Below are 11,437 nucleotides of genomic sequence, written 5' to 3'. Positions count from 1 at the left end.
TGTTTTTAAAGCCTAATGCTGACTTTTAATCTTACTAACCACTGTATTTTATTCAATTCTATAGACATTTGTTGAGGACTTCGCCTTCAAGGAATTGTGTGGACAACAGGAAGATAAAAAAGACATTGTCCCTTCCTGTTCTCCAGAGACTCACAATAGAGTGGGAGAGATAAGATGAGCATAAATACCTACAATTACTGGCAGATTGTGATTTAAGAGCACAAAATGGAGAGACTTCTTCTAGGTAGGGATTGGGAATGAGGAATTTGGGCCCTGAAGAATGTATAGGATTTCAAAAAGCAGATAATTTTAGTATAGGAATTTCAAGTGGACCATGCCAAGAAGTTTGGATTTTATCTCGCAGGTGATAGTGAGCCACTGGGCATTTGAGCAGGAGAGTGATATCAGAGTCGTGGTTTTGGAAGATCATTTTAACAGTATTTTATTGGGAATGATTGGAACTGGAAGAGATTGGACAAGGAAAGGCATACACTAACAGAAACCACAAGGGGGAGATGTATAGCTTTCTGCCTCATCACTAATAGAGAACAATAATGATTTTAAAAATCAAATAAATAAAAAATTACACTGCAGTCAAAGATCTCAAACAGTTCTTTGGCATGGAAAACAATCTACATATTTACCAGTGTTTTTTTTTTTTTAACTTCCCAGAGTGAGATGGTATCTTGTTATTAAAATGAGCAAGTGAATAAAAAGGTCATCTTCTTAGGTGTAAACTTTGAAGAGCTGATGGCTATCCACCCAATGAAGTCCTCTATTCAAATCTAACTGTATCCAGGGCGGAAAGGCAGCAAATGAGATGGGAAGAAGTCCGCAGCACCAGAAATTGAAGCATGATTATTCCTTAAAGGAATACTAAGTTTTCCAAGGTTGACAGGTAGAAGAAAGGAAAATAGAGGCTACAAAGAAGGATATTAGCACTGGAAAAGAATGACCAAGCAGTGGTGTAAAATAAGTAAAATAAGCAAAAAAAAAAAAAAAAAAAAAAACCAAAAAAGTCTATTTTCTTTTCTCTTATAGGTAATTATTTAAAACAAAGTTTGCAGGAATTGTTTAAAGATTACCTTCTAAGAGAATTTTCTCTGGGACAGTACCCATAGGAACCATTAGTAAACATATGATGTCAATAACATATATTAAGTATGCCCATGTGTTACAGTTTATGCATGAGGTTATTTCTTGGTAAAAAGAATCCATTTAAGAAACTCTAGATGTTAAAAATCGTTCAATTACATATGCTAAACTACCTCCCTGGGGCAAGATTAAAGTTTTCCCTTAAAAGTGCAATTTGAATCTTCTTTAACACCCTCTTTCTAGTACCTTTTTTTCTTTTGCCTTTTATGATGCCTGAAGCCAAGAGGCCGGAAGGATGCAGTGCTGAGCATACCTATCATTTTCATCCTTTGTTTAAAGGAGTAAGAAGCACCCCGGAGCCTTTATGGTACCACTGCCAGCCCAATTTCACAGATGGAGAGAAGCTCATCTCTAAAGAGAAGTTCATCTGCTTGGTGAAGGTATATGTGATTCTTTCCATTATCTCAAGGGAAGTGTGAAATAGGGGTGGTTTGTCTTTACCTGGGGTCACCTGCCTGGGGTAAATGAATTAGCAGCAATTCTGGCTTACCACTATGAACGCAGGTGAGTCTGTTCTGGCTGGGGTCAGGTATAACAAAGCTCCTAAAAGCTCAGAGCCCGTCTTTCTTTGGACTTTCTTTTATTTAGAATTCTCATGATTATTCAGATTGTAAACTCCAGTTTCCAAACACATTATACTTTAAGACAAGGGAATTGCTACTGTTGCCCTTGACTTTGTTTCCTCCAGCGCTCCCCACTCTCTTTTCATATACAGATGACTATTTCCACATACAGTTTTCCTAACATATGTCAAAATCTATGATTTTCTTTGGGGAAATATTATCCTTCAAATCTTACATAGATTGGGATAGATCTAATAATCAAAATATAACTGTGTTTTAGATATGCTTTTATTTTATTTTATTCCATTTCTAATGTGTGCCCTAAGGATATAGTAAAACTCAGAGCAGAATTTTGTTCTCTCTCACCTATATCAACTCCGAGAGGTGAAGGAGATTGAAATTTTCAGAGAAGCCAGTGGAGTGAGGAAATGGAGTCAAAAAGCTCCTGTTTTGTCCTGGAGAATGGCCAGCAGAGGGAGGGTTTACTTCAAGGAAATTCAGGCACAAAATCCATAGGAATCAAGAAGCTTGGGTGGTTTTGAAAAGAGTACTTTTGACTTAGAATGGAGAAAGGGTACATAGAAGCTGCAAGGAGTATTTGGGAAATAGTATGGTGATTTAAAGTTAAAATTTTTAATTTTTTAAAAAAAAATTTAATGTTTATTATTGAGAGAGAAAGAGACAAGAGTCTCTTGAGCGGGGGAGGGGCAGAGAGCCGGAGAGGGAGACACAGAATGAGAAGCAGGCTCCAGGCTCTGAGCTGCCAGCGCAGAGCCTGGCACGGGGCTCAAACTCACAAACTGTGAGATCATGACGTGAAGTCAGATGCTTAACCTAATGAGCCACCCAGGCGCTCCCCCTGATTGTATCTTAATAACAGGAGGAGGACCATAAGCAAGTCACCTATTAGCTGTGCTTCAACTTTCTCCTCTGTAAAATAATGACAATAATAAATACACCTACCTCTCAGGGTTGGTTTAAAAAATAATACACAAATGTTTTAGATATAGGGGTATATGCATATAACTCAAGGATGCTAAGAAAAATAATTCTGGCTATAAGCATGAGGTAATAGAAGGGAGGGTAATAAATTAGGAAAAGGGGATTGGTAACCGTGGCTAACAGCCTGCCTCAGGTAGGAAAGCTGTGTCTAGCTGAATTGGATAATAGGAGACTGTGTTCCTTAATTTGTATAAGGTGGCTTTGTGCATTTGAAAAGACTGAGTGAGCATGCTGTGGTAGAGACAACACTGTTGGGGAAGAGTTGTGTTAGGGAGGGAAACCATGAGGGAGAGAGAGAAGCCAGGTGCTTCTAGGAAGTAGACTTGGAAGTTCCCCAAAGGCACAAAGAGGCAGGACGCCCTACTTTGGGCTCCTACCGAATTACAGGTTCCCAGTCCTTCTTCTGGTTCCTTGTACTTCGTTCTCTTGACAACATCTTCTTTGAGAACTAAGGAGAAAGTCCACACCAAAGTTTGAGAAAACTGAGGCATATTATAAAACAACTACAGAAGACAGTGCCAAGAATGCAACAGTTATAATACATCGCCTTATGTCACTGCTTTATTTATTATTTTTTTAATTTTTTTTTTATTTTTGAGAGAGAGAGAGAGACAGACAGAATGTGAGCAGGGGAGGGGCAGACAGAGAGGGACACACAGAATTGGAAGCAGGCTCCAGGCTCTGAGCTGCCAGCACAGAGCCCGATGTGGGGCTCAAATCCACAAAGGGCAAGATCATGACTTGAGCCAAAGTCAGATGCTTAACTGGCTGAGTCACCCAGGCACCTCTATGTCACTGCTTTAATAGCTCCATGATGGGGGCACTGGGGCGGCTCAGTCGGTTAGGCCTCTGACTCTCGGTTTCAGCTCAGGTAGGTCCTGATCTTGCAGTTTCATGGGTTTGAGCCCCTCATCAGGTTCTGCACTGGCAGTGAGGAGCCTGCTTGGGATTCTCTCTCTCTCTCTCTCTCTCTCTCTCTCTCTCTCTCCTTCTCCCCCACTCCTCGACTCAAACTGTCTCTGTGTCTCTCAAAATAAATAAATAAACTTAAAAAAAAAAAACCAAAAACTCCATGTTTCCATATTGCCTTCAGGAAAAAAAACCAAGCTCCTTACTACAGCATTCAAAGCCTTTTAAAATATGGCTCCAGTATACTTGTCTCACCTTGTGTCTTGCTGCTCCCATCTCTCCTTCTGCTACTTTTCCTTGTAATCACACATTATCTATTTGTAGCCTCACCAAACTACTCATGGCCCTAATCTCACCAAGTTCTTCCAAGTTTTCTTTCTAGCTTTTTGTGTGCTGTTCCAGAATGGCCCATTCTCTGCCTGTTGAGGTCATACTCAGTCTCTCAGACATGGTTCCAATATCCCTGCTTCCATGGACACCAAATATTAGTTTCCTACTTGAACCTCCTGTAATAACACTGTATTCATCCCCCTATTGTGGAATGTAGTCACTATTTGAATGCAAACTCCTTTAACATGATGCTTATTTCCCAGCTTCTAACATTATGTTCGACACATAGTGGCTGCTAGTAATGATTGTGATTGATTCCAAAAGCTGAACATGCAGTTTCACTCATCCCTCCACCCTACCCCTAATTCCATACACCATTTCCATGAACTATTCACCCCAGGTCGTTGCTTTCAAGGGTTTTAATATTTGAGAAGGAAAACAAAACAAAAAAAAAGTTTTTTAGGAGAAGAGTTTTGGTTTAAAAAATTGTTTTAAGCCAAGTATTTTCTTCTTTATGCATGAATAATTTATTGCTTAGTCATGTCTTCATGCTGTGCCCACCAAAAGGAAGATTCTACCTGAGGCCTGGATGACTCAACAAGAACAAGTACCCTAATGTCATTCAATTTAACACCTCACTGCTCTCCAGGAAATGATCTGTAAACCTAAGAGTTCAGTTTATCACCTTATTCCTGGAAGTTTAGCAACAACTTCCTAACTTCAATTGGTTCTATACACTGCTTTGTCTTTTTCTTTCATAGATTAATTGAATCTATAATGATCTGTTAATTTGGATTCAAGTGGGATAGATGACTCTTCTACCAGTTTGGTTTTTTAGTCTGCTCCAACTCAGTTAACACTTGAGATGCCTTTCATTACAGAATTTAAAATAGTGCCCCAAATGTAAATATAGCTCAGGAATTCCATTTGATTCGATCCATACAATGTTTGGAGTACCCTTCCATGCCTGCCTTCGAGTTGCTTACAATACAGGGGGAAAGAAAAACCAGCAATCACAACATAATATAATAATTATGTTTAGGGATGCTATTGGGACCCAGAGAAAGGGCAGGCCTCTAGCCTACAAAAGGTTGGAGAAAGGATGTTGGAGAGATCTCAGCAAAGATTTTCCAAAAGAGTTGACATTTCAGCAGACTTTAAGAATTGATGGACATTAGAGAATATTTGGAAGGATATTCCCTAAACAAGGATACAATGTGGGCAAAAGTACAAAGACACACGGAAACAAGTTTGGAAGGCTGGCGGGTAGAGTAGGTAGCATAGGGCTAAGTAATGTCCAGTCTTTTCATGAGAAGGATAAAGGTTTAACTCTTATGTCCAGGAGGCTGACTTCATAATTATACCCAGCCCTGGTAGCAGTTACAATGTAATGAACTAAAAAATTGCTCAGTCTTCTTCCTACTATATATCAGCATCACATTTTCCACCACAGTGGTTGTGTGGAGACCTATAGATATGGATTCACATCCCAGCTTTGTCACTTATTAGCTGTGACATATTGGGCAAGTTATTTAGCTTCTCTATGCCTTTTCCTTCATTTGCAAAGTGGGAATACACCTACCTCACTGAGTTGCTGTGATAATTAAAGGAGATAATCCACTTAGCATAGGATCTGATATCTGTTAAATATGCCATAAATGTTAGCTATGTTAATGAAATTGAGTCCAGAGAATCTAATAAAAATATAAGCATAAGTGTTTGATGATCAAGGTGTGGTAAATAACTGCAGCCCCAGAGGATCTCAGAAGTAGAAGAACTCTCAAGAAGTTATCTAATATACACTTATGCATCTAAGATCAGTGCTTAAATCAACAGCATTTGGCCCTGCCTGCCACCAAGGAGCCTAAATATATATGACAAAAGATGGAGTTGGGAGAGAGAACAAAATAAAATCAAAAGCAGAAAGAAGGGAATGAGAGATAAAGGGAAAAGGAAGCAGAATGATCAGACAAAGGGGATAAAAAATATACTTCAGTGGGCACATCTACCATTAGTTGCCAATTCCTGGCTTACATTTCCAAAGCAGATGGTGACTTTAGTTAAGATATAAAGAACCAAATGAAAGGTTTGGGAACTCTAAGAGGTCATATATTCAACTATCCCAGGGGCATTTGGGTGGCTCAGTCAGTTAAGCACCCGACTTTGGCTCAGGTCATGATCTCACAGTTTTTGAGTTCCAGCCCCGTATCAGGCTCTGTGCTGACAGCTAGGAGCCTGGAGCCTGCTTCTGATTCTGTGTCTCCCTCTCTCTCTCTGCCCCTCCCCTGCTTGTGCTCTCTCTCTCTCTCTCTCTCTCTCTCTCTCTCTCTCTCTCAAAAAATAAACATTAAAAAACTATCCCAGAGAGGCATAGGTATAAAAAGATCTCAAGCAGAAGGAAGAAGGGCATCTCTGGGAATGTTTGGAAGTCATTTTTTCTAAGGAGTTCTTTATCAAACTTGGGAGAATATTTAGAAAATCTCTAGATAGGTTTTTGTGTTTATTAAGACGGCTGATGTCATGAGGGGCTCACAGACTGCTGAGAGACTTGCTTAAGCAAAAACATCAGGCCAAAGGTTTATAGATGAACTCTGTCTGAGAGCCAAATTTTCGACAAGTAGTTCAAAGGCAAATTTCCCTATATCATTCCGTGTAAAAATAGATGACTGCTGCTTAACTCTAGTCACCAGCTTGGTAGAAGGAGTTTTAGGAAGGCCTACCCCATTAGCAGTTTGAACAAACCAGTTTTCCTACCAGGAGCTTTCCCACATCCACTCATACCCCCATTTGATTTTGACTTGGTGCTCTTTGGTAGCATGGCTCTCTGTTAAGTATTTACTCCCAAGAGATGATTCTGTCCTAATTCTTTCTTTCCCACATGTCTTTCATTTTTTGGTTTGTGTTCTAGTTTATTTTTGGAGCCTAAGTTATCATGACTGTTTGCTGTCTTTTTCTGTTTTTAGGCTTTCTTCCTTCTCCTTTGGTTACTGGTAGTTTAGCAGGGATAATGCTAAGCTGGGGCCAGATGTTAATTAAGCAAAATAAGTCAAGCAAATCAAAACTTCCAAATATTTGGTTTCAGGTTACTTAGTCACAGCAGCATTTTTGAAGATGTAATTTTATTTTGATGTGAGTTACATAAACCCTCTGGTTGGGTTGTCAGCTTTCTTCTGTGCGGTGTCGTAGCAGAGCAACGCTATGCTGTCAAGATAGAGAGCGAGGACATTAATAAGTAACGAGGCAGAGCCATGTGCCAGAGACTATGACCCAGCCCTCACCAAAAACTTGAGGAGATTGTGTGATAACAATATCTCTTTCTAGGGACATAGAAAATGTTGTCTTCCTGCTACAATGACAATTGGGTGAGTTTACTGCTCTTGGAAGTTTACTCCTAACCTAAGTTTCATTCCTACATAACAGTAAAAATATCATCATGATGAATAAATAATTTTTAGTGTCTATTATGTGTAGGACACTGGCCAGGCACCTGGTGAACAAAGAGGGAGAAGGCATGATTTGTTCTCAGAGGATTTACTGTGTTGAGAAGATAAAGCATGTACATTTAAATACATTTAACAAACGAAAACTACCACATAACACATACTGGATGTCAAACGAGTAATATATAGGTAGCTGATTATACGCTCCAGTTTGTCCTAGATAATACAAGTTTATACTTTGTTACAAGTACTTATGCCCCCTGTAACTCTCAAACATCATAGTTTGGATGATAAATTATATGTTCAGCTTATATGCAGACCTGTGGTCTAGGAATTAAGGGGAGAGAGTTTTTATCAATGGCTAGGATAGGTGGTAGGGAGTTCATGGAGCTGGTAGAACTTGAGCTGGGTCTTGAAGGAAGAGGTAGGACAGAGGCAAGAGAAGAGCATTCTACAGGAGAATATCAAGAACAAAAAGACCAAAATGGATGCGGGAAAAAAGACAGCCGTAGCACAACTCCAGGGCACCCTGTCCATGTCATGTTCTCTGTGAATGGTGCCCTCTGGACTGTGTAACTGTTGGCTCTAAGTGTGTCATATTTGGGGAGCAATGGGAAGAACACTTTAGCCGGAGAAGAGCATTTGTGGAGAGGATTTATGTGAGAATCGAAGCAAGCATGGAACGGATATTGGAGGCTATCAAATACCAGAATAAGATGTTTAAACTTTATCCCATAGTGGATTTGAATGTAACTGAAGAGTTTTGAGCAGACAATGATACTTACAACAAAATGGTTTTGGAAAATTAATATTCCCAACTAAAGTATTCAATGTATGGAAAGGAGAAGAAAGAGGAAGGGAGAAGAACTAGTTCTAAAAGTGTTGAAAATACCCAAGAGAGAGGTGATAAGAGTCTGCAGTAGTGGCAGTAGTAAAGGGTATGAAGAGACAGACTAGAGAGAGTTTGCAAAGCCAGGACTGATAGTGGGTAACTGGCTAACTATGTGAGGAGAGGGAACAATTAAGAATGACTTGAGATTTAGAAACTGAGTACCAAAGAAAATGATGGTATCTTTGATAAATGTGGGGGAGTTGAGAGAAGTTAGCTTTGGGGGGGATAGATGAGCTCTCCTCCAGACATGATGGATTTGAGACATCATTTGGAAATGTTCAAAAGGAAATATTAAATTGGAGCTGAGACAGGTGGTAATGGCTAGAGATGTAGATTTAGGAATTCTGTGCGGTACTAAATGATCATAAATACCATAAGATCATAAATAGCAGATAACCCACAATTATGGCTTAGGTTGCAATTGCATTTTGTAAAGTAGGAAGGAATACAATTTGCAAAGATAGCAAAAGAGAGATTCCAGAGGTGAAGGGAGATAGGACAGACAGTGTATAATCAAGAGAATCAAAGGAAAAGAAAGTTTCAAGCTTGAGAAGTTGATCTGTGGAGCCAAATCTTGGAAAGCAGTCAAGGAGGACTAAAACTGAAAAAATTCATAGCTTTTGATGGTGACATGGGTTCTTTGGAAGGTACAATTTTATGTAGTTGTAGAGGTGGGCTCTATATTATAGGAGTTAAGGGATGAAAGATTGTGATTCAAGGGATATAATGAATGAAGATTGATCTTATAAGAAATTTGTCAGTAAAGGGAAGGGAAAAATATGATGAAAGTCAAGGAATATCCAGCATTAAGGAAGAATTTTTTTAAAGGATATGATAAAGAATTTATATTCTGTGTTAGACTGTAGATACATGGCACTTTATTTGCTTAAAATAACTCTTGATTTTTCAAATTGCTCATAGTACCTTTCTTCTTCTGAATTCCAAGCAAGAGGCTTACTAGAACAAAGGAGGAAGAAAATATAGACAGGAAAATAACTGATAAAGGATTCAACAGTTAGTCATCAACAGGTGATTAAAATACACCTAATCTCTTCCACATAGCTGGGGACCCTTTTGTTTCAGGCAGAAACTATATGCATTTATAGCTGGGACAGACATTTTGATTAGGAGAGGACATCTCTAAAATACTGACTTTTTTTTTTAGGGTTCTCTAATCTCCCTACTAACCCCCCAGTTAAAAAAAAACCTTTGGTGGCCTACAGATGTTCCAGCCTGACATCCATCCTGCTTTCCACTTCCTTGACCGCCATTCTAGTTCAGGCCCCAATTACTTCTTATTCTGACTACAGTAATAGCCTGTCTCCCGTCTCTCTCCACTCCAGCTATCCTACACACTGCCACCAGATTAATTTTCCCAAAGCACAGTTCTGATCCTATCTTGCCTTACTTAAAAGCCTTCGACAAATTCCCATTGTGAACTGAATTAGGTACAGGCTCCTCACTTTGGCTTTTGAAAGCCGGCCACAATATAGCTTTGGCTTACGCTTTCTGTCTTAATTCTCACAATTCCCTTATATTCAAACTGATTTACGGGCATGAAAAAGAGACCGTCAGTTGGTCCATCTATCTGGAGTGACCACATGAAATTTCCCTGTGAAAACAACAAGGGATTCACATATAAAGGAAGGGAGAAGAAGGTATGGGAGTCATTCTCACATCCTGTTAAATATGATCTTGCTGTCTGAACCCTTCCCCCAAATATTTTGTTTGTAATTTTTACATGGCATTTGCCAAATTCACTATATTAGAGTCCTTTGTGTGCTATCTCTACCCTATTGGAGTGAAAACAGTTTGAAAACAAAGACCTTATGGTCCTCATTTATTATTTTTTTAATGTTTATTTTTGAGAGAGAGCGTGAGCAGGGGAGGGGCAGAGAGAGGGGACAGAAGATCTGAAGAGGGCTCTGCTCTGACAGCAGAGAACGATAAGCTCGACTCATGAGCTTAGACTTATGAGCTTAGACTCATGAGCTGTGAGATCACAACCTGAGCTAAAGTCAAACCCTCAACCCACTGAGCCACCCAGGTGCCCCTTAGTCCTCATCTTTAATCCCCTTTGGGGCATAGTAGTATACCTTGTACTGAGGGCATTCAATACATTTTTAAAAATTCCCTGACAATATTGAAAAGAAGTCATGGACTCTTAAGTAACTCTGCTTTTGCCTACCACCTCTCAACATGTCCTTACCCCTTCCTATGAAGATGCGAATGTTTTTATTTTTCAGTGTAGCAACTGCATGTCCTTTACACGGCTATGATGACATTGTATGTTGGATTATAAGTAGCTAGAAGACAGGAACTTCTTGTTGTTTAACCTAACATGTATGTAATGCTTAAAGATTTTTGTACATAAGCTCTTAATAAATGTTTATAATAATTTTAATGCTAATCCATTTGCAGAAGGTTATTTTATAAGTCAAAGTTTTTTTTTAATTGGTATAATTGACATATAGCCTTATATTAGTTTCAGATATACAACATGATTCGATATTTGTATATATTGTGAAATGATCACCCCATAAGTCTAGTTAACATCCATCACCACCCATAGTTACATAATTTTTTTCTTGTGATGAGAATATTTAAAATTTACTCTCTTAGCAACTTTCAAATATGCAATACAGTATTATTAGCTATAGTCACCATGCTGTGCATTATATTTCCATGACTTATTTATTTTATAACTAGAAATTTGTATCTTTTAGTTCCCTTGGCCCATTTCACCCCCCACCTTCCCACCTCTGGCAACCACCAATCTGTTCTCTGTATCTATGAGCTTGTTTTTGTTTCTTTATTTATTTGTTTTTAGGTTCTACATATAAGTGAGATCCTATTGTATTTTTCTCTGACTTATTTCACTTAGCATAATATCCTGAAGGTCCACCTATGCTGTCATTTTTCTAATGACTGGATAATATTCTATTGTATATATATATATATATATATATATATATATATATATATATATACACACACATATATATACATATATACACATATATACATATATATGTATATATGTGTGTGTGTATATATATATATGTATATATACACACACTACATTTTCTTTATGTATTCATTTAGGTTGTTTCCATATATTGGGTATTGTAAGTAATGCTGTAATG

This window comes from Prionailurus bengalensis, chromosome B3 (assembly GCF_016509475.1).
Source record: "Prionailurus bengalensis isolate Pbe53 chromosome B3, Fcat_Pben_1.1_paternal_pri, whole genome shotgun sequence".
NCBI lineage: Eukaryota > Metazoa > Chordata > Mammalia > Carnivora > Felidae > Prionailurus > Prionailurus bengalensis.
This window is presented reverse-complemented; position numbering follows the sequence as displayed.